The sequence below is a fragment of the Mustela nigripes genome, chromosome 4 (genome assembly GCF_022355385.1).
Source record: "Mustela nigripes isolate SB6536 chromosome 4, MUSNIG.SB6536, whole genome shotgun sequence".
Lineage (NCBI taxonomy): Eukaryota > Metazoa > Chordata > Mammalia > Carnivora > Mustelidae > Mustela > Mustela nigripes.
The window spans coordinates 134,487,377-134,512,613 of NC_081560.1; the positions used below are offsets into that span (position 1 = coordinate 134,487,377).

Sequence of the window (25,237 nt, forward strand, 5' to 3'; positions counted from 1 at the left end):
AATGCTCAACACTTCAAAGACCTGAGACAACTTGGGGCCGGATTTCCTCCAGCAGGGACCCTTGGAGGAAGAATGAGAGAGGGCTGCTTGGGCAGAAGCTCGGGACAGGTGCGACCACAGACAGCGACCCCGAGTCCTCCCGCCTCCCGCCTTTCCGCTCAAAGAGGAGGGGTCAAAGCGACGCGGTCAACTCAGGAAAGCGCCGAAGACGCACGCCCCCGCAGAAACGCAGAAATTTCCCAGAGCGCAGGCCCGCAGCACTGAATGGGATAGGTCTTTGTTTCACAGCTACCTCGATTACCTAATAAGGGAGTGGGCGGGCAAAAATATGGTCGGCGACCAGAAGCCAGGCAACTTTGGGATTTTCGGAGCTCAGCGAAGGGTAGGGTTTCCCAGACCTTCTACTTAAAGTTTACTTAAACTACTTAAGGGAGTTTCTGTTCTCTGTTTCCACGGTATAGTTCACACAATTTGAGCGGTGAACCCTCTGACGCCTCTCTGAACTGGGCTGGGGAGTTTGTAGGCTCCGCCCCTTAGTGGGCTGGACGCGCGTGCGCGCAGTTATTGCACTAAAGTGTCTCTGCGATCGTTTCGCCTCTGTAGCAGCGATGGCCGAGTGGTTAAGGCGTTGGACTTGAAATCCAATGGGGTCTCCCCGCGCAGGTTCGAACCCTGCTCGCTGCGGAAGCCGGCAGCTTCTCTTTTCCTCTTTCAATGTATGCCATTAAATGATAATCGTTACTAACTGCTGCATTTCCTTGCCTGCAAGCTAAATGGCTCACCTACAGAGAAGTCTAAAGTGTTAAAGGAAAGCTAGTAAATGTCAGCTCTGCAAACGTACTGTTTATACTAAAGGGAAAAATCTTGCTTTGTCCTGACCAGCAAGGTAACGGTTTTAGGATCTTTTTCCACAATGTGAAGGAAAGTTGACAAAATACAAATAAAATAAGATAAATATTGGCGCAATTTTGGGGGCTGTCACAGCCCAAAGAAGCTATCACGTTAAAACTGATGGGGGTGGGGGGCGCGGTTAAATAGATGATGAGCACAGGGTCATGTATGGAACTGTTGAATCACTATATTTTACACCTGAAACTGATAAAACATTGTATGTTGACTATACTAGAATTAAAATTAAAACTTAAAAAAAAAAAAAAACTGATGGCAAAGCTAATGCTACTACTTCAATCCCAGAATTACCTTTAACAATTCCCCCCCTGCATGAAATGAGAAATAAGAATGTTTAAAAGTTTGACATCTGTACCATGATAGATACATCCACAGAATGGAGCACTGCATGTAGCCACTACAGTGATAGTGACATAAAAAGCCCTTCTCAGTTTTGTCAAATGCAAAATGTTGGGCAGATTGAAAAACAATACATAATATGGTCACATTTTCGTTAAACTATTTATAGAATCATTTTTGTGGTAAGAACGGGGAAAAAAGGACTACATGGGGGCTGCAAAGAATCAAAATGTTAGAAGTAATTATTACCTCTGGGTAGTGGAATTTGGGAGGGTTTTAATATTTTTAACGGACACTTTTTTGCTTAACTGAGTTTTCTAAAATTTGTATATTGACCCAATATATTTTGTTTGTTGTATTTTGTATGTTGTAATTTTTTAATAATAAAAAAATATTGTGAGGTTAGTCTTTGAGACCATACACCTCCCCATTCTGCTCCCTTTCACCTGCTTTCACTCCATGCTTTCCAGGTGTTCTCATGACGTTCCCTAACACTTCAATGCTAGGGATAGTTTTCTGTGATACCTGAAGTAAATTCCACCCCCATAGCCCCCATCCCGTTTGAGACATGGCTGAACATATACATTCACCACATTCACATCCTCAGTCTATCCTCTCTGCCCAATCCTACCTCTTCTGTCCCCACTGAAGTCACTTATAAATGATTTTATTAGTGTCCTATCTGGTCTCCTTCCCCCTTAAAGTCAGGATCACATTCAGCTGCAAATAACAGAAAATACAACTCTAGTGACTTAAAAACACGTGGGGCGTGTCTCAAGAAATCTGGGAGTAGGCAAGTCTCAGATGAAACCGGGAACTGGGCTCTTTCCATCTTCTTGTTCTGCCATTTTAATACATGGGCCTCGTTCCCTGCTGGTTGTCTTACCATCCTAAGTTGATTGCTATACCTCCAGAGCTCACAGCTGTATTTAGTTAGGAAAGGGAGAAACAAGAATCCTCGGTTTATGTCTCATTGACTTGAACGGTGAATATGGCAATCACTGATAGCTACAAGGAAGTATCGCTGGCTGTAGAGCTACCCAAATCAAAACTAGAATTTCATTGGTAAGGAAGAAACATCAATGGATAGTGAGTGGACACCTAGCCGAACCTGCCACAACCCTCTAACAGGAAAGCCAAACTTGTAGGCATAAAGCCTTCAAAACAAGTCCCCTGTCCGCTTTCCCAGCCCTCCTTCCCTTCTCTCCCACCTATTTTTGAGTTACTAGCAGGCCTGGCAGCACAGCATGCTAGCTCATGCCTTTGAGCCTTTCTACATACTCACATACAATTACCTGGAATACCTTTGTCTTGCCTTCATCCCTCTCCTCTTATTAGGAAAAGAGGGCTGCCCATGATTTGAACTCCCTTTCTATTTGGAGGACTTTCTCTTTTTGAATCCAGGTATGTGACTGCCCCATCCCAAAAGCTGAAAAAGCCATGAATTGGCTTTTCAGGATTGCCTTGGAGCCAGGGAGGCAGACAATCAAACGTGCCCACCTGCAACTTCCAATCTGAGTCATTCATGCAAAGAAACAGAGAGGATAAGGGTTCATCCTGGTAGTGGTGAGCCAAGGCCACGATAACAACAACCGCAGGCATTGCTAACAGCAGCAGCACCGAGGCTGCAACTGGGGTTTGTAGCTGTTGAGCATCACTGACCCTCCTGTCTCTACCAGACTGGTTTTGTGCTGTCATTCTGAAATGATCTTGGATTATGCCTAACAAACTTACTCCTCTCCCATTCTCCAAAAGTGACTTTGCAGCCTTCCTGATAATTCTATGAACTATTCAAAATCCTTAGAGTAGGTCGGTAAGTTTTCTGCTTTCAGCCTCAGTCTTTTTTTCTCTCTCTTCCAAATACCAGGTATCGTTTCCCTCCTCACACCACCAACATGATGGAAACTCATGATTTCTCTTCAGTGTATTACCTTGGGGGTAAAACATTCCTGCAATGCCCCAGGCTGACTCATAAGACCCTTGTGTATTCTCCTATTCCCTATAATAGCAAGGGTCACATTGAAATATTTCTGTCGTTTGTCTGTCTTCCCACTAAGTGCTAATTTCCCTGCAAATATATAAAGGGATTGTGTTTCTCATCGTGATACCCTTGCCTAGCACAGAAAAGGTACTCAATGAATTTGTGATAAAGGACTGAATAAATATAGGAGTAAGCACACAAATCCACAGTCCCCCCCAAGAAGACCCCAGAGAAGGGGATGAGGAGGTCAACAGCCATTTTCCTTTTGAGAGTCACTGACCTTTGCTTTAGTATGAGATAACAATATATATTGTCCTTCTCTCGGTGTTTTTAATTGAAGAGGAGAGAGAACAGAACCCCAACAACATATCCCTCCTTCCCTTCCCATTGTCTTCCTTTTTCTTATGTCTTTCTCGTCTTCTTTTACTTTTTCTTCCATTCCCTTGTCTTCTAGCCCTGAAAGGGCAGACTGAGTCAGGAAGCAAGCACCTGCAGCACCTTTTCCTCGGTGGGTCAACTCCCATTCCCATCTCCCTGAGAGTGGTTCACTGTCACCCTGGTAACCTCCATGTAACCTGATGTCAGGTCTCTCCATGGCTGAGAATCACGGAAAGGAAAATCCATGGAAGACTTCAGAGGGGACATGTGGAAGAGGTTCTGCCCTCCTCAGAGGAAAGACACTACTTGATTCCTCTTTCCATTTCTCTTTCCATTTCCGTTCCTCCAGAGTCCTCCTGCCCTCCCACCCTCCTGTGCATCCCCTGGAGCCTGCTGTTTCCAATCCAACTTCACAAGATTCATGATCTTGAAGATTGGCCCTACAGTCCCCAACTTTTTCACTGCTTTATGATACAGAGCAATTCTCTGTGCATTGACTTCAGTGTGCCCAGCATTTAAAAAGTGTCCCCTTAGAAGGCAGAGGAGGTTATAAATATGACACCAAAGTCTCCTTTTTACCTAAATCTTTCTCAACTCATTTCTATTAATAAAAGATAAATCCTGCAACTTCCCAGAAGCCAAAGGTTTTAAATGTAAATAGACTGCAGTGAATTGTTTGCAAATGCAGAACTCATAATCATCCCTTCCCTTCCAGATCCAGGTTCTTCTCCAAGTTCTTCACCCAGTTTGTGGCATCTCCAGCCTTGGAGTAGGACACACCCACTTGGAATCAGCCTGATACTTCCCATCCTTCACCAAATCTACCTCTACCACCCAGTCTAAACACCACCTCTCACCTCCACGACTTCTCAGCCTCCTATCTTCCACACTCCTCCCTTCCAATCTGTTGTCCATAAAACAAAATTTTCTTTAAAATGCACGTTTGATCTTATAACCCTCCGCCTTAAAACCCTTCTGGGGATGCCCGTGTACTCTGAACAAAACAGCCTTAAAACCCTTAGCATGAACCCATGTCTTCCAATGATCCAAGCAGCATACCTCTTGGGCTTCTCCCATTCATTGTCTAGCAGATGCACTGTCCTTTCTTTTAGTTCCTTGAAGAGACCTGACTCTCTCAGCTTGGGAATTTTACGCATTCCAGTGTCATCCTCCTCTTAAATTGGTTAGGTCCCCTGCTTACATGATTTCAAACCATTTTATTATATTTTTTTTCACAACACTTATGAAACTGTGTAATACATTAGAATGAATATTTGCTTGATCTCTCCTTGTGTGTGAACATGTGTGCAGGGTATCTGTGTGTGTGTGCCTTTAACCACTAGATGTCCTTATCTTGTACTTAGGGGGCCCCATCCCAGAAGCTGAAAAAGCCACGAATTTGCTTTTCAGGATTCCCTTGGAGCCAGGGAGGCAGACGATTGAGGGGCCCTCAATCAATAATTCTGTTGAACAAAATTTGTGGTTGGGAAAGTCAGAGAGCAAGAGGTCTCAGAATATCTGAAGTAGTGGGAGATAAAGTCTCTAATGAGGGTGGATACACTCTGTTTTCCTTCAGCTCTGGGAGATGAATCAAAACTGTGCCCGGAGAGATTTGTGCCCTGACTGCATAGATCAGCAGGAATATCGCACCAGAGCCACCTGATATATTGCAGTACTGTTTAGTGTGATTTATGAAGCTGTTATTTTGTTTTAACACATCATGTTCATTGTAAAGGAGGTTCATCTCCAGAGGTTTCATTAATGGAGGCAGTGCTGTTTACTGAGGCAGCAAAAAAAGGATTGAAAGATAGGGCTGGCAGAGGACATGTGTAAACTTGTATTCCAAGTCCTTTCCAGTTTTGACAAGCCCCCCAGGCCCACTTTTGGAGATCTTGCCCTCAAGTGTGCCATGTCCCCCAGAACACTGGATCTTAGGCCCTCACTGCAGACTAGAATGCAGACAACTAATAGAGACAGCTAAGTCTTAGCCCCTGCAGAGTTAGAGAGAGAAGATCTGATATTGGTATTTTGAGATGACGTGTTCTATTTGAAACACTGTTGGAAAAACTTAAAGCCTTCAGCTCTTCTTATAATGACTAGTTTCCTTCCCAGCCTCCATGAAGTTGATCTGTCAAGTTCACCCAAGCTAATAGACTAGATGTCATGTTAAACGAGGTATTTCCACTTCCTTCCCACTGTCCCCAGTATCTACTCGTTTGTCTTAGGTCTGGGGACATGCTTTCAGAGATTGGACTCTGAGACCTAAAGACAGGATATGATAGACTTATATGTACTATCACTGCTTTTGTCTGGCATTGAGCTGCTTGGGAGGCTTGAGAAAGCAAGGCCAGGTCTCCTTTGACATCTCTAGGCCATTCAGAAGACTCCAGGAACAGAGAGCATGGCCCGGGGCGTGGGCTTTATGCTCTTTCTACTTTCTGCTGCCTGAGGTCAGGGGTAAAGAAGAGTCAGGGGTTAGTAAGCTCACTCAGGCACTGAGATTGGCCACACCCCCTACCTGATTAGCTCCTGTCCCATAGTCCCATGGGAGGGATCTTAGAGTCCTTTGTTCCTTGACACCACATTTGTCCCCAAAGACTTTTAGGGACTATGTTTCCCCCCAGACATATTCATATTCATTTAAGATTCTCAGAGTGTTTGTCTAGTGAGGAACTTTAGACACAGTTTACCTGACAACACAAGTCATTCCCAGAGATGGTATCTATGTGAAAGGGACTTAGCTTCCAGATGTGAAGACATATACATCAGTGGAAAGAGACTTAGTGTTTTGAAATAATGTGTGTTAGAATGTTGGAGCACAGAAATGCCATGCTTACTTTTCTTTTTCATGCTTACTTTTTGCACATGACTCTCGGGTAGAGATCAGCAAACTTTCTATAAAAGGTCAGCTAGTAAATATTCTTATCTTTGCAGGTCATGTAATTTCTGTTGTGTAACTATTCAACTCTGCCTTTGCAGCATGGAAAAAAGCCATATACAAATGAGTGTGATCATGTTCCAAATAAACTTTATTTCCAAGGGCAGGTAGCAGGCTGGATTTGGCCCAGCGGCCAGAGGACTCACCCCAGTATAATAAAAAGGTCTTTCCAAGTATAATATTAAGATATGATTAACTGTGACACTGTTAAGAGACTAGTTAACATAGCTATAAAATCTTGAGATTTTCATTAACATGAAGATACCAAGAAAAGACATCAATAAAAATACATAAGGCAAAACTGGGAGTGAATGTTTTCTAAGATCATTTTATCTCAATACATCAGAAGAGCCCAGAACCTTCTAGAATCTTCTCCTGTGCATTATGCTCTTATGTTCTACTCACTAAAGAGACTGAAAGGGTGCAGATCCTCTTTCTGTAGTTTGCAACATAGGCTACTGCTCTGAAAAAAATAAATGCTCTATCTGTATCTGCTGTTGCAAACAAAACCGTGAACCTTAGGATGTGATTCGAATACGTATTGGCAGGTTTATTTGTGAAGTATCTTGAGGGAGTGGGAAGAACAAGGGCTTTGAAGTCAGAACCATGAGGCTTCATGAATTTGTGTGTCATCCTTGTGCAGGGTCCATGCTAATCTCCTCTGTTTCATTCCAATTTCAGTATATGTGCTGCTGAAATGAACCCCAGAGCCACCAGATTTCAAATCCAGGCTCCTTCCCTTTCTTGCTGTGTTACTTCAGGCAGGTGACTTAACCTCTCTGAGACCTAATTTCCTTATCTACTAAGTGATAATAATTATTACTCCTACTTCACGGTGCAGGAATAACTGCCATTTTCTGAGCTCCAACCATAGGCCAGGCACTGTGGTAAGTGCTTTACATACATTATCTCCTTTAACCCTCAAAACAGGTCACAACTGGTTTACTGCTGGGGATGGAGGAAGAGATCTCATGCTGTCACTTCCTTTCCTCTTTACCCAGAGCAGGTCCTTCATAAAGGTGTCTGGGATCATCCTGAGGAAGTCCCTGGACAGGAACAAAAGAGGCTATTAATTCATATTACTGGAGTGGAATTTTTTATGCTTTATTGTCTCTCTGAACTAGACTATCTGAACTGAGCAAGTTCCCTGGGAGTTGATGCACAAAGCCGCCCGGAGCTCCTCTGGCCGAGGACATGTTTAGAACTTTATGAGACCCTTCTCTCAGAGGCATGTCGTTACTTTGACATTCTCTCCTAGCTGGGCTGATTTTTTGTGGGGTTTTTTTTATGTCTTTTGTAGTTCATTATTGGTTTTACAAATATAATTTCCCAGCCTGTGTGACATTCCTTCTTCCAACTCCAATTCATCCCAATTTTTAATTAAATCACATTAACTGCTTATTGAATAGGTAAGATAGTCTCATGGTTCAAATTCATAAGGCTCCCTGCCCTGTGGGAGGCAAGCTTCTCCCTCTCCCACTACCTCAGCTTGTGTTTCTGGTCTATCTATCTCTCTGTCAAATAAATAAATAAAATCTTTATTTAAAAAGACTTTTTAAAAAGATTTTATTTATTTATTTGATAGACAGAGATCACAAGTAGGCAGAGAGGCAGGCAGAGAGAGAGAGAGGAGGAAGCAGGCTCCCCACTGAGCAGAGAGCTCAATGCAGGGCTCAATCCCAGAACCTTGGGATCAGGGCCTAAGCTGAAGGCAGAGGCTTTAACCCAGTGAGCCACCCAGGCACCCTAAATAAATAAAATCTTTTTTTAAAAAATCATCCCAAATGAGTTAGTTCTTGGAAACAGTCTCTTTTCTTCCTACTTCGGTTTCCTCTCTCTGTCCTTCTCTCCATATTCTACCAGAAACTATTGGACTTAATGAATTCTTATTAAGAATTCAAGACGCTTCAATAATAATTCCTGTGACTACAGCCCCTACTGACTCAAATGTTCTTTGGGTGTAGTACTCACTGCCTCTGGTCATAAAAAAGGACAGGAAAGACTGGATTACAAAAAATGCAGGTCTGGAAACTTCCCTGCAGCATGACAAAGGTTATTTATAAGGCAAGGGAGTGATGGGAGGTCCGTGGGACCCACTCTCGGTTACTACTTCTACTTGAAGAACATTTCAGGGGTGAGATGAAAGACTTGAATTTTTTCAGTACCTACATTAATATAGCACAGTCCCCACTGCTTTGCTGTGCATTCTCTGACGATGCATTCTCATTAGAAACGAATTTATTTCTAAAATGCAAGCAAAGAGCCTCATACACCCTCTTATCTATTGCTTTTCTTGTTCTTTTTGCAATGGAAATTAGCCAATATATCGTTCAGATCTACTTGTGACAATTTGATTTTTGTTTACATTCATCCAGGCTTGAAAAATGACCACTGCTCAGGCAGATTGATGCTTCCTGAGCCACTCTTTTCTAACATGTATTAAAATATCAATACCACCTTCAAGTAGTATGTCTTTCTTTTTTTTTTTTTTTAAGATTTTATTTATTTATCAGAGAGAGAGGGGGAGAGAGCAAGCACAGGCAGACAGAATGGCAGGCAGAGGGAGAGGGAGAAGCAGGCTCCCTGCTGAGCAAGGAGCCCAATGTGGGACTTGATCCCAGGACGCTGGGATCATGACCTGAGCCGAAGGTCAGGTCGCTGGGATCATGACCTGAGCCGAAGGTAGCTGCTTAACCCACTGAGCCACCCAGGCGTCCCAAGTAGTATGTCTTTCTAAATTATCCTTTGTTTCCCCCTCCCCAGTGCTTTCAAGCTTCATTTAAAAACAAAAACAAAACCCTCTCACCATTTTCTCAAGACTCTCTCTTGAGAGAGGCCCGTTGCTGACTAGGCCATATCTTCATATTTCAATTTTTTTAGTGGCTCTGTTTTATTATCTATTATTATTACTACAGCATTTGAGAATTTTTCATTGGGGCGAATGTTTGGGCACCGGAAAATTACAATAGAAGTTTTCGTCTTTCCAGTGAAACCCCCCCACAGAGCTGTAACATTACCCAGTTACTACTCTTCTATAATGTCACAGATCTGGGGAGAGCTAGTCACTTTCTAAAAATGATAAAAGTATCAAAACATTTGTATCTGTTTTAAAATGCATGTTTTATGCTTCTATCTTCATGCAAGAAGATGTTAGTTGAAAATACTTTCCATACAATGTTCCTTCTTCGAGTTAAGTATATGACAGTTCCCTTATGCATTCCACATATTTGAAAATGCTTTCAAAGGGGCACCTGCACCCCAGTGTTCATGGCAGCAATGTCCACAATGCCAAACTGTGGAAAGAGCCCAGAGGTCCATCAACAGATGAATGGATAAAGAAAATGTGGCCCATATAAAGAATGGAATATTAGCCATCAAAAAGAATGAAATCTTCCTGTTTATATCGACATGGGTGGAACTGGAAGGTATTATGCTGAGCAAAATAAGTCAATCAAAGAAAGACAATTATCATGTGGTTTCACTTATATGTGCAATATAAGAAATAGTGCAGAGGATCAAAGGAGAAGGGAGGGGAAACTGAATAGGAAGAAATCAGAAAGGGAGACAAACCGTGAGAGACTGTTAGCTATAAAAAACAGTGTTGCTGGTGGGGAGATGGCTGGGCAGATGGGGTAACTGGGTGATGGGCATTCAGGAGGGCATGTAATTTGGTGAGCACTGGGTGTTATATGCAACTGATGAATTACTGACATCACATCTGAAACTAATGATATACTATATGTTGACTAGTTGAATTTAAGTTAAAAAAATAAATAAAATGTAGGTTTGGGGTACCTGGCTGGCTCAGTCAGTGAAGCATGCGACTCTTGATTTCAGGGCTATGAGTTTGAGCCCCACGTTGGGGGTGGAGACTACTTAAACATAAATAAATAAATCTTTTAAAAATAAATAAATAAGTACAATGTAGGTTTTATTATTATTCAGGTGTGGGAGGTCAACAGATCAGAAGACTGCCACTGAAAGAAAGCGTATTACTCACTGTTCCCAGAACAATTTACAAAGGTAAGGAGAAAGTCCAGGAAAACCACAAGGGGACAGAAAAGCTTTTACCATTCCCAAGAGGGGAAGGAGCAGCCACCGGGACCCAGAAGAAACATTCTGAAAAGAAGAGCAGTGACCTCCCTTTAGGGGACACAAGTAGTGCAAGGTGATCCTGCAGGGGGATAACTGTCCCTCGTCATTCTTCTGTCCCCTCTGTTCCCTGCCTGGGCCTCCCCCATTGACCAAATGTAACTGGTCAGCCTCTGCAGCTGAGGACAGCAGAGGGTGGGTCTGAGGGACCAACACAGATAGCCAGAACTCTGCCTTATATAAAACTTGGGAAGCACACTGTGGAGATGGAGAGGCCAAGAAACAACCAGGTCTTGAGTCTTTTTTGCACCATCACAGCAACCAGCAAATGCTTTTTGGGTGGATCTTTCTACTACTATTAGCCCAAAGCTGCCATCTTGTGGCCATCTGAGGAATAATGGTGACTCTACCTTAAAGATTTGAAGGAAAACTTCTTGAGGGCCATGCAAATACACTGCTGGGAGAAAAAAAAAGCTTTACATTTCATTGTCATAACTTCCATAAACTTTTAGTCTGGGTAGAACATACTCTGAATTATTTTGAAAGTGGAATAGAAAAGATTCTACTCAAAGAAGCATAGAAATTTAGAGTAAAAACAATCCTGAAAACCACCATATAGCGAAACAGCCAGGCAGTTTGTAAAACCAGTCCAACAACATGCCTGTCTTAATGTATCACTCTGCTAAAATCGCTGTATGACAGATTATACATTCTTCACATGGTTACTTTGCATCACGAAATTTTCCTTATTTCTGAAATGGAAACACTCCTAAGGAAAAAATCTCATTCCATAGGCACTGCAGAAACCAACCTATATGTGTTTGAAGTGCTTTTTCTGGCTCATTTTTCTTCAGGGCTTCAACTGTACATGCATATCTGCAGTTCTGATGTCTTCCCTTGAGCAAAGAAAAATCCTTCTTCGAAGGCCTTGTTAAACACCGATAGTACTCTGCCTCTTTCTTGTTTCCTCTCTGAAACCAATTGTAAGGCTTAACTCTCATCACTAAAAAGCACGAAACTTTTAACACAGTCCAAAAAAAAAAAAAATCTACCCCAGGCGAGCACGTTAGTTATCCTCAGCACAGTTTTGGGCATTGTACCAAATGTATTTCTAACGTCAAACACAGTGAGGTGGAGCCTCTGGAAGGGGAGAAAGGATGAGGGAGACTGATCCCAAAGAAGATATGGAAGAGAGGGACCTGGCAGAGTCCAAAGAGTTAAAATAGTTACATGCAGACAAATGGCTTCTTCTGTATCTCTCCGAAAGGGAAATTCTGCCACATTTTTTTTTTTAAAGATTTTATTTGTTTACTTAGAGAAAGAGCACTCACAGGGGCAGGGGTAGTGGGAGAGTGGATAGAAGAAGCAGACTGCCCTGCTGAGCAGGAAGCCCCACCCAGGGCTTGATCCCAAGATCCTGAGCGGAAAGGAAGTCGCTTAACCGACTGAGCCACCCAGGCACCCCTCTACCACCCATTTTACAGATTTACCATAAATACAGTGTTGTTGTGACAGGTTACTTCTGTCGTGCATCTACTAAGTGAGAAGCCAGGGACTTGGCATGGGGATCCAGTGGTGAACAAAACAGTCCCTGCCTCAAGGAGCTCACAATCCTGTGGCAGTGACAGAGGGTAACCAGGGACAAATGGGATGATGCCTGGTACAGTAGGAGCAGGTTGGTTCAGGTGGAAAAGGAGCACCTGAGCCAGTGTGAGGTAGATAAGGAAGGTTTCCTGGTGTAGCCCAAGCCCCTCACTTTATTGAGAAGTTATTCGTTTCCATGGACTATCATAACAAAGAGTCACAAGTTGGGTGACTTGTCCCAACAAAAATTTATTCCCCCACAGTTCTGGAGGCTAGAAATCAGGGTGTAAGCTGGATCATGTTCCATCCAAAGGCTAGAAAGGAGAATTCTTCCTTGCTTCTTCCTAGCTTCTGGTGTTGGCCATCAGTCCTTGACATTCCTTGGCTTGCCCCTGTATCACTCCAGGCTCTGCTTCTGCCAGTCACAAGGCATCCCCCTGTGTGTCTCTGTCCAAACCCCACTCTTTCTTCCCATCTTTATGGACATGTAATTGATATACAACATTGCATAAAGTAAAGGTGTACTATGTGTTGATATCTTACACCTGTATGTGGCAAAATGCTTACCGCCAGTGGTGATGGCTAACACCTCCATCATGTAACATAATTGCCATTTCTTATTTGTGATGAGAACCTTGAAGATCTACTCTCTTAACAACTGTCAAGTATACAATACAGTATTATTAACTATAATTACCGGCTATATATTAGAGTCTCCCGAACTTATTTGTCTCATAACTGGAAGTTTGTACCTTGTGACCAACATCCCATTTCTCCCACCCCCACCCCCAGCCCCTGGTAAATGCTATTCTACTCTTGTTTCTATGCGTTCAGCTTTTTTGGATTCCACATATGAATTATATCATACAGTATTTGTCTTTCTTTGTCTGACTTATTTCACTTAGAATAATACCCTCAAGTTTCATCCATGTTGTTGTAAACGGCAGGATTTCCTTCACTTTTATGGCTGAATAATATTCCCATGTGTGTGCATGGGTGTGCATGTGTGTGTGCCTGTGTTTGTGTGTGTGTGTATCATAACTTCTTTTTCCAGTCATCTGTTGACAGTCATCTGGCATATCTTGGCATATCTTGGCTGTTGTGAATCATCTTGCAATAAACATAGGAGTGCATAAAGATACAAATTTGAAAAACTGTCTATTCAGTTCCCTTGCCCATTTTTCATAGGATTATTTCTGTTAGGACACCTGGGTGGCTTAGTCAGTTAAGCATATGCCCTTGGCTCAGGTCATGATCCCAGAGTCACTAATCGGGCTCCTTGCTCAGCAAGGAGCCTACTTCTTCCTCTATCTGCAGCCCACCCTCTCTCTCTCTCATGTCCTCTCTCTCTCTCTCTCTCTCTCTGACAAATAAATAAATAAATAAATAAAATCTTTATTTTAAAAAAAGGATCATTTGAGGTTTTTGCTATTGAGTTGTATGAGTTCTTTATATATTTCGAATATTAACTCACTATTGGGAATTGACTTGCAAATATTTTCTCCCATTCTGTAGGTCATATTTTCATTTTATTGATTCTTTTGCTGAGCAGAACCTTTTTAGTTTGATATAGTTCCAGTTATTATTTTTGGCTCCATTGCCTATGTTTGGTGTCCTATCCAAAATAAACCATTGCCAAGACCAATGTTAAGGAGTTTTCTTCCTATATTCTCTTTTAGGAGTTTCACAGTTGAAGATCTTATGTTTAAATCTTTAATTTATTTCGACTTCATTTTTGTGAGTGTGTAAGACAGAGATATCATTTCATTCTTTTGTATGCAGTCATCCGGTTTTCCCAACACCGATTATTAAGAATTACTCCTTCCCCCTCATGGCTTCCTTGTCAAATATTAGTTGACCATGTAAGTTTTCCTCTTCTTATAAAAATACACCAATCATATTGGATTAGGACCAACCCTATCATTTTAGCTTGATATCATGTGGAAAGTCCCTATTTTCCAAATAAGGTCATATTCAGTTGTTCTAAGAGTTAAGACTTTAACACACATCTTTTTGTGGGTTTGGGGGGGGTTGTTTTTACAGATTTTATTTATTAATTTGACAGAGAGAGACACAGAGAGAGAGGGAACACAAACGGGTTAATGGGAGAGGGAGAAACAGTCTTCCCATTGAGCAGGGAGCCCGACACAGGGCTCCATCCCAGGACCTTGGGATCATGACCTGAGCTGAAGGCAGACAATTAACAACTGAGCCACACAGGCGCCCCTAACACATCTTTTTGAAGGACTCAATTCAACCAATATCATGCAGTATTTCAAACATAATACATATGCAAACATATGCAGAAATAGAGTCTGGTGTAATGAACCCTATGTAGCTATTTCCTGGGTTCAACAATTATAAATACACAGCCAGTCTTGTCTCATCTGAATCTCATCCACTCTCTCTCCTCCTATATTATTTTCAAGCAAACCTCAGACTTCTTATAATTTCATCCAAAAATATCTGATGCATCTCTAAAAATAAGAACTTATTTCAACACAACCATAATATCATTATCATACCTAAAAATATCAATTATTAATATCCAGTTAGTGTTGAAATTTCCAATCATCTCTCAAGTTTTCTCAGTGTTTTTCAACACTAAGTTTGAATCAGGATTCAAATAAGTTTCTCAGAGCCATTGACATTTAAACCACCTTCCTAAGAGGTGAGTTAACAATCTCAGCATCTTTATTCTCCTTCTGATTAGTTGAGCACTGGATGATTTTGAATATATAAAGGGAACTCTGAATTTTAAATGGATGGAGGGAGATCTAGGCAGGGGAGTAGAGGGAATGAAAAGACAGTAAGGGGTGGGAGAAGATTCAAAAGGAAGATTTAGATTCAGGGGACACAAGACTGTGGTAAGAAGAGCCTGAGGGTAGAGGCAAGTGGCCCAAATGGTGGTGGGAAGTGGCTACCCGACAGACTATGAGAACAGAGAACTCTGGTAAATAACTTTTTATATCTTATACATCAGCTATCCAGAAGTTTTCTCCTTCCGAACAAACCAAGCATTGTCAAGTCTCCAAGGTGCTCCTCCCACTAAAAAATACTCTCTCCCACTCCTATCTCAGCTCTTCACTGTGTAAAACTCCTGCACATCCTTCAAAACCCAACTCAAATGTCCACACACGTGTGAAGACCTGTCTGACCTCTCCCACGTCAAAGTTGATTCACTCCTTTATTTACCACTCTGCAGGGCTTTGGATACACCACTACTGGGGCATCCCACAAATTACACTATCTTTTCCTCAATTCATGTCTGAGTATCCCACTAAGCACTGGGCTGTCTGAGGCAGAGAGACAATGTTAGTTCATCTTTGTATCCTCAGTTCCCAGCACAGAGCATATAGCAAATGCTTACCGAAGGAAAGGACAATTAGAGGATGAGAAAGAAAAGAACAAAAGGAAAGAGAAAGCAAAGATGGAATCAAAAGAAGAGAAGAAATGATAGAGACAATAAAGGATGATATACATAAGGCAAACAATTGATCTTGGCAAGGCAGAACCACACAGCTTGATTTTCAGGCCACAACACCAAGGTCAAATCAGGTGTTTGGTAATACTGAATCAGGTGTTTGTTTAGTAATCAAAATTTAAGACCCACATAAAAATCCAGATTTCTACCTCCTTAAACAAAAATAAAACTGTCTAGGATAGCCAGAGCCTAACCTCTTTCATGGTAACCATCGGCTGGAACCTGCTTTCCCAGTTTACAGAGTCCCCAGTATTCCCAATGGTAATCCCAGCACAGAGGTTGAGTATCACTGGCCAATGACCACTGTGTTTATGTTCATTGTTCTCTTATAATTGACACACTTCACTCATTTACTTCACCTGCCTGGCTTTTTTAAACATTAGTTTGTCATCCTTATCCCAGGCAATTTGCTCCATCTAGATGCTCTGTGCCTACAAAAAAAAAAAGCCCTGGAATAATTATTCTAGAGCTGCACCATCCAATAGAACTTTCTAAGATGATAGAAAAGTTCTGTGATCTATACTATCCAATAGTAACCACTAGCCACATGTGGCAGGTGAGCATGTGAAACATGGCTAGTGTGACTAATGAACTGCATCTATAATATTATTTCATTTTAACTAATTTAATTTTCATTGAAAGAGCCACCTAAGGCTAGTGGCTACTGTATTAGAAATACAATTCTAGGGCAGTGCTTCTCAAGATTTAACATGCATAGAAATACCTGGGGATCTTGTTAAAATGCAGATTGCAACTTAGCGTATCAGACTGGGCCCTGGATTCATGTCTAATAAGTTCCCAGGTGATGCTGATGATTCTGGGCTTTAGACCACACTTTGGGGAGCAAAGTTCTAAAACAGTATTGCTCAAACTTCAGCATCCATAAGGATCCCATGGAGATTCCAGAGAGAATCCAAACAGAGTCCTGGGCCTTATCCCTCATGGATTCTAACTCCGTAGATCTAAGTAGGGCTCCCACAATTTGCCTTTGTATGAAGTTCCTGAGTGATGCTGGAGCACCATTCTAAAGTTTGAGAAGGTGCTGGAAAAAAAGTTTTAGTCACTCTCTTTCTTTCCCAATGGCTACTATTAATAGTTAATATTTTAGTGGTTAATATTTGTGTCCTACATCAAGGTATTTACTATCCCATTTTACTGATGAGGAAACTGAAGCACAAGGACATTAGTGAACTTGCCCAAGGTGATACTGATGGTTAAGTCCTCTCTGCAGAGATACCGCTTAACCACATATCTTCACCAAGGATGAAATCACTGTGGATGTCTGCCAATGTCGAGTCCTTGCCTTGATGCATAGATCCCTGATTCCTTGACTTTAGACCAGAAGAGGAAAATTAAAACCAGAACAGTCTGGTTTGGGTTCACAATTTTCCTGGGTTCATTTCACTTCCTGGTACAATGAGTTTTATGTCTTCTCATTTTATAAGAGAGGAAATGGGCTCAAAGAAATAAAAGTAAAGAACTTGCCTCGGGCCATATAGCCAATCACTTCTCTTTAAGTATTATCTGATGAACAACCTTCACATCTGCATTTTTTTCTCCCACATCAGGTTTTATTTCTAAAATTTTCTTTTTTTTTTTTTTTTGAGATTGTACTGATTAATTTGTCAGAAAGAGAGAAAGAGAGCACAAAAGGGGGGTGGTGATGCGCGGAGAAGCAGACTCCCTGCTGAGCAAGAAGCCCGATTTGGGACTCTGGGATCATGACCTGAGTGAAGGCAGATGCCCAACCAACTGAGCCACCTAGATGTTACTATTTCTAAATTTTTGAGTGTCACATTTTTATTGTTTAAGCAGTGATGGAATTTCTAAACCAGCATTTTTAGCTGGCTGCTGCTGGTGGAGACACATAATTCTTCCCCCTACACATCCCCCACCCTGATGGACTCTCTTGTCCTCATCTGCCTAGGTGATCCCTGCTGAGCAGGAGTCTACTTCTCTCTCTCTCAATCTCTCCCCCTCCTCATCCCTCCCCTCCCCACTGCCCATGCTCTCTCAAAAATAAAAAATAAAATCTTAAAAAAAAAATCAAGGAAGAACAAGTTATCAGAAGGATGGAGAAGACACATCCTCTATCTCTGCTTTCCCTGTCCTCACTAGTCCTCGACTTCTAAACCACACACTCCCTCTCGGGCCCACACCTATGGGGCCAATGGAGGCCCGAAGCGGGCCAGCTCTGGACCTGGTCGTGGGCAGAGACCTTGTGTTCTACAAAGGGGAGATTCCAGCCACAGGCAGAAGAAACTGGATCTGAGAGCTCAAGTGATTTTTCCCTATATCCCACACGTTAGAACAAGAGAAAGACCTAGTTCTCCGTAAACCTAACCTAGCTTCCACTATGAAAACATTCATGCGGGGCAGCTAATTAATACAAGAAACTGTCCAAGTAAAAATAAAGAAATGAAAGACCCTGGATGGGAGGAGAAAGGATGAGAATGAGCTGCCTGCTGCAGAATTTTCTCTCTCAATGAGGGTGAGATGACATAGGCAACTGAGAAGTAATAATGCTGCAGACACAGCCATACTGATGCATATCACAAAACCTGAAATTGAAGGGAACTGAAGCCTTTCATTGTGACACATTTCATCATTTTCTCAGTAATTGCATCAGTTTTATAATTTCTTCCATCACTGACTCCCCAGTGGTCCTGGCATCTCCTCATCCTCACTGTGGACGTGGCGGGTAATGGTGTTTGCCTCCAGGAAATTAAAGACCCCTCTCGGTAAATGCATTAGTCATCGGCACTTGCTGCTGTGATTGATCTCGTAACCACCATCAGATCTGGGCCCAGAAAGGATATGAAAATTCATAAGCAGGAAAACAATGTTATCTTCTTCTTATCCAGCTCGCTTTTTACAAGAAATAGCTTCAAGACTTTTTGCATTTCTAATTTGCTCATCCAGGGACGTATTTTTGACAGGCAGGGTTCTTCTATTCACTCGGGACTAGAAACTGTTCGGGATCCCAGGAAATTGTGGATTCTGTCTGGGTTTTTCAGAGTTGCTCTGTTGAGTTGCCTGTTGCTTAAAGGAGCAACAATATTTCACAATTACATTTCAGCATCTCAGGACACCCAGAAAGCAGGAAGCTTTAACACTGATAAAACACTCTGTTCTCCCCCTGGCTCCATGAGAAGTTACTGGAAGAAAAGTGTACTCTGGTTTTATTATTGTTTTATATCTTGGTCACCCCCTGATATCAGGGGTCTGGGAAGGTTTTGGGTAAGTTGTTCCATAAATACAGTGCTTCAAGCTGAGTTACTCAACAAATATGGCCTAGACTTAAAAAGCAAAAAAACAAAAAACAATCAAACAAAAAAAACCCTGCAGGCAACAATCCCAATGAACAAACACTATTTTCTGGGTTTTCCAATCCAATGACCCTAAGATCTTTAAAACTTGCCAAATTGCATCAGCTGTTTGTTTAAGAATATGGTAATCAACTCTGAAATGGACGTAAGTACTCTTTGATCCATTCCGGTGCTAACTTTTTACCCTACCAGTGTACTTCACATGCAAGAAATATTATGTGCAAAGCTATTCATTGTAGTGTTATAAAAAAATGTAAATAACCTTGGAAGGTATCAAATAGAATAGTGGACAAGTTAAACTGTGTGGTTCATCCACACCATGGAATGTTATAAAGCACCTACAAAGAACAAGTTAGCACTAATGCACTAAAAAGGAAAAAGCTCCAAGATACAGCAACTGAAAAAATGAAGGCGTGCGGCACTGTAAATAGTACGCTACCATCTATGCAAAGAAGAGAAATACAGGTGCGCTGGGTGCCTCAGTCGGTTAAGCGTCTGCCTCAGCTCAAGTCATGACCCTGCGGTCCCCAGATGGAGCTCTGAGTCAGATTCCCCCTTCAAAAGGGAGTCTGCCTCTCTCTCTCCCTCTGCCCCTCCCCACTGCTCGTGCGCTCTCTCGCTCTCTCTCTCAAATAAATAAAAATTTTAAAAAAATTTTTCAGTGTTTCAAAATTCATTGTTTATGCACCATACCCAGTGCTCCCCCTCCAAAACCCTCAGTTTGTTTCTGAGTCAAATAAATAAAATCTAAAAAAAAAAAAAGAAGAAGAAAAGAAAAGAAATACTTGTATGTGTGTAAACGCACAAGATATCCAAGAAAAGACATGCAAGAAATGATGCTTCTGAGATAGAGGAGTGGTCCAGGGAACAGAGGCCACACTTCTATTATTTGTTACAGTAACAGAGTGGCTGGCTGGCTCACTCCTTAGAGCATACCTACTTAATAATATAGTAGGAATAGTAAATAACACACAGGGATTACTATGTGCCAGGAATATTCTAAACACAACACATTCTTTAAACTAATTCGATATGCTTCTGTTAACTATAAAACATTCATGTGCCTGTCTTATTTCACTAGATTATTAGCTACTTGAGAACATAAACATGACTTAAGGATTTTTATATCTTAGACAAATGCTAGCACAATATCACATAATAATGTTTTAAAGAGGGGCGCCTGGGTGGCTCAGTGGTTTAAAAGCCTCTGCTTTCAGCTCAGGTCATGATCCCAGAGTCCTGGGATCGAGTCCCACATCGGGCTCTTTCCTTGGTGGGGAGCCTGCTTCACTTCCTCTCTCTCTGCCTGCCTCTGCCTACTTGTGATCTCTCTCTGTCAAATAAATAAAATCTTAAAAAAAAAATAATAATGTTTTAAAGAAATGTGTCTTGTTCATTATCATTCACTCATTCATTCAATATCATTCGATATCAAATATGAGAGAATCAAATTATCTTCATCATTTAGATCTGACTTAAGAACTCAATAATAAGGCACCTGGGTGGCTCAGTTGATTGAGCAACTGCCTTTGGCTCAGGTCATGATCCCGGAGTCGCAAAATCGAGTCCCGCATTGGGCTCCCAGCTCCATGGGGAGTCAGCTTCTCCCTCTGATCTTATCCCTGCTCATGCTCTCTCTGTCAAATAAATACATAAAATCTTTTTTTAAAAAAAGAACTCAATAATAAAATTCTTTTCATCATCAGTTTGCTATGTCATGAAGTTAAGCCATAACCCAAAAATAAATGGCTTTGAAAATGTGCTGTTGTACATACGTGTGACCATAGTTGCTAGACACACTGGAGAATTCAAACAAATTATTGAAAAAAACTTGTCCAGGTTTCGCCTTATTTTTCATTCAAAGAGAAAAGCTACATTATCAAAGCACAGTTTCCTCCCTTTATAAACTTTGGTTTCAGGAAAGTATGTAAGTATTTAAGAATAAAAGGTGTCCTGCTAAGTTACAAGAGAGCAAGTACAGGAAGTGCTATATAGAGCGTGACCCATCATAAACTCACAATCTAGTGGAGCTATTTCTCATTTCTTACTTGAAGGTTTCAGGCCATCATGGGAGAGAAGAGTGAACAAGAGCTGTTCTCAATCTTGTCAACAACTGGGAAGTGCATTCGTAATAAAAACGAAGTGGACTGCAGGAGTGGGAGCGGTTTGCCCCTCGACAAGCGCTCAAAGTCATCTGTGCTGTAAATCAGTCTGGTGGAAAACAGGGGGGAAAAATTAAAAACCTGATTCTTAGATTCAAAAATTCCCTTGTTCAGTCTAGTATTTGTTTGAGGGCTCACCTGGGCCACACAAGCCTTATGACAGGCAACTGTAGCCCAAAAGTTCATTTTATTAACTTAACGTGCTCTATTTCCAGGAAGTATCTGGTGAGCTGCTAAGGCTGCCGAGGCTGACCTCCACCGCTGGCCCCAGTTCCGCACTGCGACCTGGTGCTCTCTGACTGCTTCCTGACCTTCTACCAGACCCAGCGGCACCCCAACCAGGCCTTCCCTGAGACCCCCCAATCTCAGGAGAAGAGCCCCATGTCCAGCCCAGTTGAGCTTGAGATTTATTTCTCTTCACACCAATTCCCACACAGGTCCTTTGTCTTTTTTTTTTTAATGAGTGGGGAAGGGCAGAGGAAGAGGGAAAATTGTAAGCAGTCTCCACCCCCCAGCAAATAGTCCAGAGCAGGGCTCAATCCCACAACCCTGAGATAATGACCTGAGCCAAAATCAAGAGTCAGTTGCTTAAACAGTTGAGCCAACCCAGGCGCCCCTGGTCCTTAGTCTTTTAATGTTCTTTGAATAAAAACTTTATTTTCCAATAAAATTTAAAACATGCCTTAAAAAATTACTCTGTTTCTATTTTGAAGCAAAAATTTGCAGTATGGTAACAATGCCAAATCACACTTTACTGAAATGGTAAAATTTTAATAGAAATAATTCTCTAAACAGCTGGCTTTGATTTTTTATTTGACAAAAGGTAAAAATTCAAATAAAATTAAGGGAACAAACACGAAATTGTATTTGCTTAAAAAAAAAAGTTTCATCCAAGAAAAAGGAAAAACAAAGTTTTCCTTTATACTAAATTGTATAACCCCAAAACTCATATGCTGAAGTCCTAATCCTCCTCACCTTAGAATGTAACCTTATTTGGAAATAAGTTCTTTAAAGAGGTGAATGTGTTGAAAGGAAGCTGTAGAGTGGGGCCCTAATCCCATATGACTGCTATCCTCATAAGAGGAGGCAGAAATACCGGGGGTGTTTGTGCACACAGAAAGGTCATGTGAGGACACACTGAGAAGGCAGCAAGCCAAGAAGAGAGGGCTCAGAAAAAAGAACAAGCCTGCAGGGACCTTTGGGTGGCTCAGTGGGTTAAAGCCTCTGCCTTCAGCTCAGGTCATGATCCCAGGGTCCTGGGATGGAGTCCAGCAACAAGCTCTCTGTTGAGCAGGTAGCCTGCTTCTCCCTCTCCCTCTGCATGCCACTCCCCTAACTGTGCTCTCCCACAATAAAATCTCAAAAAACAAGCAAACAAACAAATTTTTTAAAGACCTGCAGATAACTTGATCTTGGATTTTTAGCTCCAGAGCTGTGAGAAACATTATTTAAACCACCCAGTCTGTAGTATTTTGTTATGGCAGCCCTTGCAAACTAACACAATCTACTATGATATTATTTCATAAAAGGAAGCACATTTTAAACCACAAAGGACATAATTTCTAAATAATGTAGCTTGAAAAACAAAAACAAAACTAGACTGCCTGCATGGCTCAATCAGTTAAGTGTCTACCTTTGGCTCAGGTCATGATCCCAGGGTCCTGGGATTATACCCCCTTTGGGCTCCTTGCTCGGTGGGGAGTCTGTATCTCCCTCTCCCTCTCTCCACCTCCCCCTCGTGCTCTCTCTTGCTATCTGTCTCTCTCTCTCTCTCAAATAAATAAATGAAACCTTTAAAAATAAATAAATTAAAATTGAAAAACTTTCTATATTCTTTTTTCTCTCATTTTGCTATGAACACCAGTGAAAACTCTGTAACTGACTAGTGAAAACTCTATCATTGACTAAGGAACCCCTGCTCTAAAATTGTTTTTCTTTGGGGCTCTTGGGTGGCTCAATTGGTTGTCTGCCTTTGGTTCAGGTTGTGATCCTAGAATCTTGGGATAAGCCCTGCCTCACGGAGCTTGCTTCTTCCTCTTCCCCGACCCTCCCCATGCTTGTGTGTACATTCTCTCTCTCTCTCTCAAATAAATAAATAAATAAATAAATAAATAAAATCTTTAAAAATAAGTAAAGTAGAATGTTTTTCTTCTTAATTTTTCATTCACTTGTTTACAAACTAAAAAATAATCACAGACTATACATGATCATCAATAACTCCAACCTAACAGGCCTATTCTCACTGTGAGAACATAGTTTATAAATATATAACTTACTATATATAACAAAAGAAATCCTGTAAAAACGTCTTCTTTTTTCTTTTCATCCTTTTTTTAAATTTAATTTTGTTTTTTTCAGTGTTCCAAAATTCATTGTTTATGCATGACACCCAGTGCTCCATTGTAATACGTGCCCTCCATAATACCCACCACCAGGTTCACCCCACCCTCCCCCTCCAAAACCCTGTTTGTTTCTCAGAGTCCACAGTCTCTCATGGTTTGTCTCCCCCTCTGATTTCCCCCAACTCACTTCTCCTCTCCATCTCCCAATGTCCTCCATGTTATTCTTTATGCTCCACAAGTAAAGGAAACTATATGATAATTGACTCTCTCTGCTTAACTTATTTCACTCAGCATAATCTCTTCCAGTCCTGTCCATGTTGATACAAAAGTTGGGTATTCATCCTTTCTGTTGGAGGTATGGACCATATCTTCTTTATCCATTCATCTATTGAAGGGCATCTTGGTTCTTTCCACAGTTTGGCAACTGTGGCCATTGTTGCTATGAACATTGGGGTACAGATGGCCCTTCTTTTCACTATATCTATATCTTTGGGGTAAATACCCAGTAGTGCAATTGCAGGGTCATAAGTAGCTCTATTTTTAATTTCTTAAGGAATCTCCACACTGTTTTTCAAAGTGGCTGCACCAACTTAGATTCCCACCAATAGTGTAAGAGGGTTTCATTTTCTCCACATCCTCTCCAACACTTGTTGTTTACTGTCTTGTTAATTTTGGCCATTCTAACTGGTGTAAGGTGGTATCTCAATGTGGTTTGGGTTTGAATCTCCCTGATGGCTAATGATGATGAACATTTTTTCAGGTGTCTGTTAGCCATTTGTATGTCTTCTTTGGGCAAGTGTCTGTTCATGTCTTCTGCCTATTTTTTTAAATGATTATCTGTTTTGTGTGTGTTGAGTTTGAGGATATCTTTATAGATCTTGGATATCAGCCCTTTGTCTGTAGTGTCATTTGCAAATATCTTCTCCCATTCCGTGGGTTGCCTCTTTGTTTTGTTGACTGTTTCCTTTGCTGTGCAGAAGCTTTTGATCTTGATGAAGTCCCAAAAGTTCATTTTCGTTTTTGTTTCTTTTGCCTTTGGAGACATATCTTGAAAGAAGTTGCTGTGGCCGATGTTGAAGTGGTTACTGCCTATGTTCTCCTTTAGGATTTTGATAGATTCCTACCTCACATTGAGATCTTTTATTCATTTTGAGTTTATCTTTGTGTATGGTGTAGAATAGTCGAGTTTCATTCTTCTACACATAGCTGTTTGATTTTCCCACCACCATTTATTGAAGGAAATTTCTTTTTCCACTGTATATTTTTTCCTGCTTTGTCAAAGATTATTTGGCCATAGAGTCAATATTTGACCACAGAGTCCTCAATAGAGTTGAGAGTCCATATCTAGGCTCTCTACTCTGTTCCACTAGTCTATATGTCTGTTTTCGTGCCAGTACCATGCTGTCTTGGTGATCACTGTTTGTAGTAAAGCTTGAAATCAAGCAACGTGATGCTCCGAGTTTTGTTTTTTTTTTTCAACATTTCCTTAGCAATTTGGGGTCTCTTTTGGTTCCATATAAATTTTAGGATTGTTTGTTCCAGCTCTTTGAAAAATGCCAGTGGAATTTTGATTGGGATGGCATTGAAAGTATTGATGGCCCTAGGCAGTATAGACATTTTAACAATGTTTATTCTTCCCATCCATGAGCATGGAATGCTCTTCCATCTTTCCGTGTCTTCTTCAATTTCTTTCACAAGT

At 41.3% G+C, this 25,237-nt stretch overlaps 1 long non-coding RNA gene and 2 other non-coding genes across 3 annotated transcripts; 2 read left to right on the plus strand and 1 right to left on the minus strand.

Annotated features, from left to right (window-relative positions):
- The first annotated feature begins 319 nt into the window (after window positions 1-319).
- On the plus strand, window positions 320-21,813 carry LOC132015217 (uncharacterized). Its single transcript, XR_009403591.1, has 3 exons — window positions 320-382; window positions 10,491-10,568; window positions 21,412-21,813. It is a non-coding gene; the product is annotated as an uncharacterized LOC132015217 (long non-coding RNA).
- On the plus strand, window positions 603-684 carry TRNAS-UGA (transfer RNA serine (anticodon UGA)). Its single transcript has one exon. It is a non-coding gene; the product is annotated as a tRNA-Ser (tRNA).
- LOC132017012 (U6 spliceosomal RNA) lies at window positions 7,144-7,248 on the minus strand. The gene has a single exon (XR_009404100.1). It is a non-coding gene; the product is annotated as a U6 spliceosomal RNA (small nuclear RNA).
- Window positions 21,814-25,237: the final 3,424 nt, after the last annotated feature.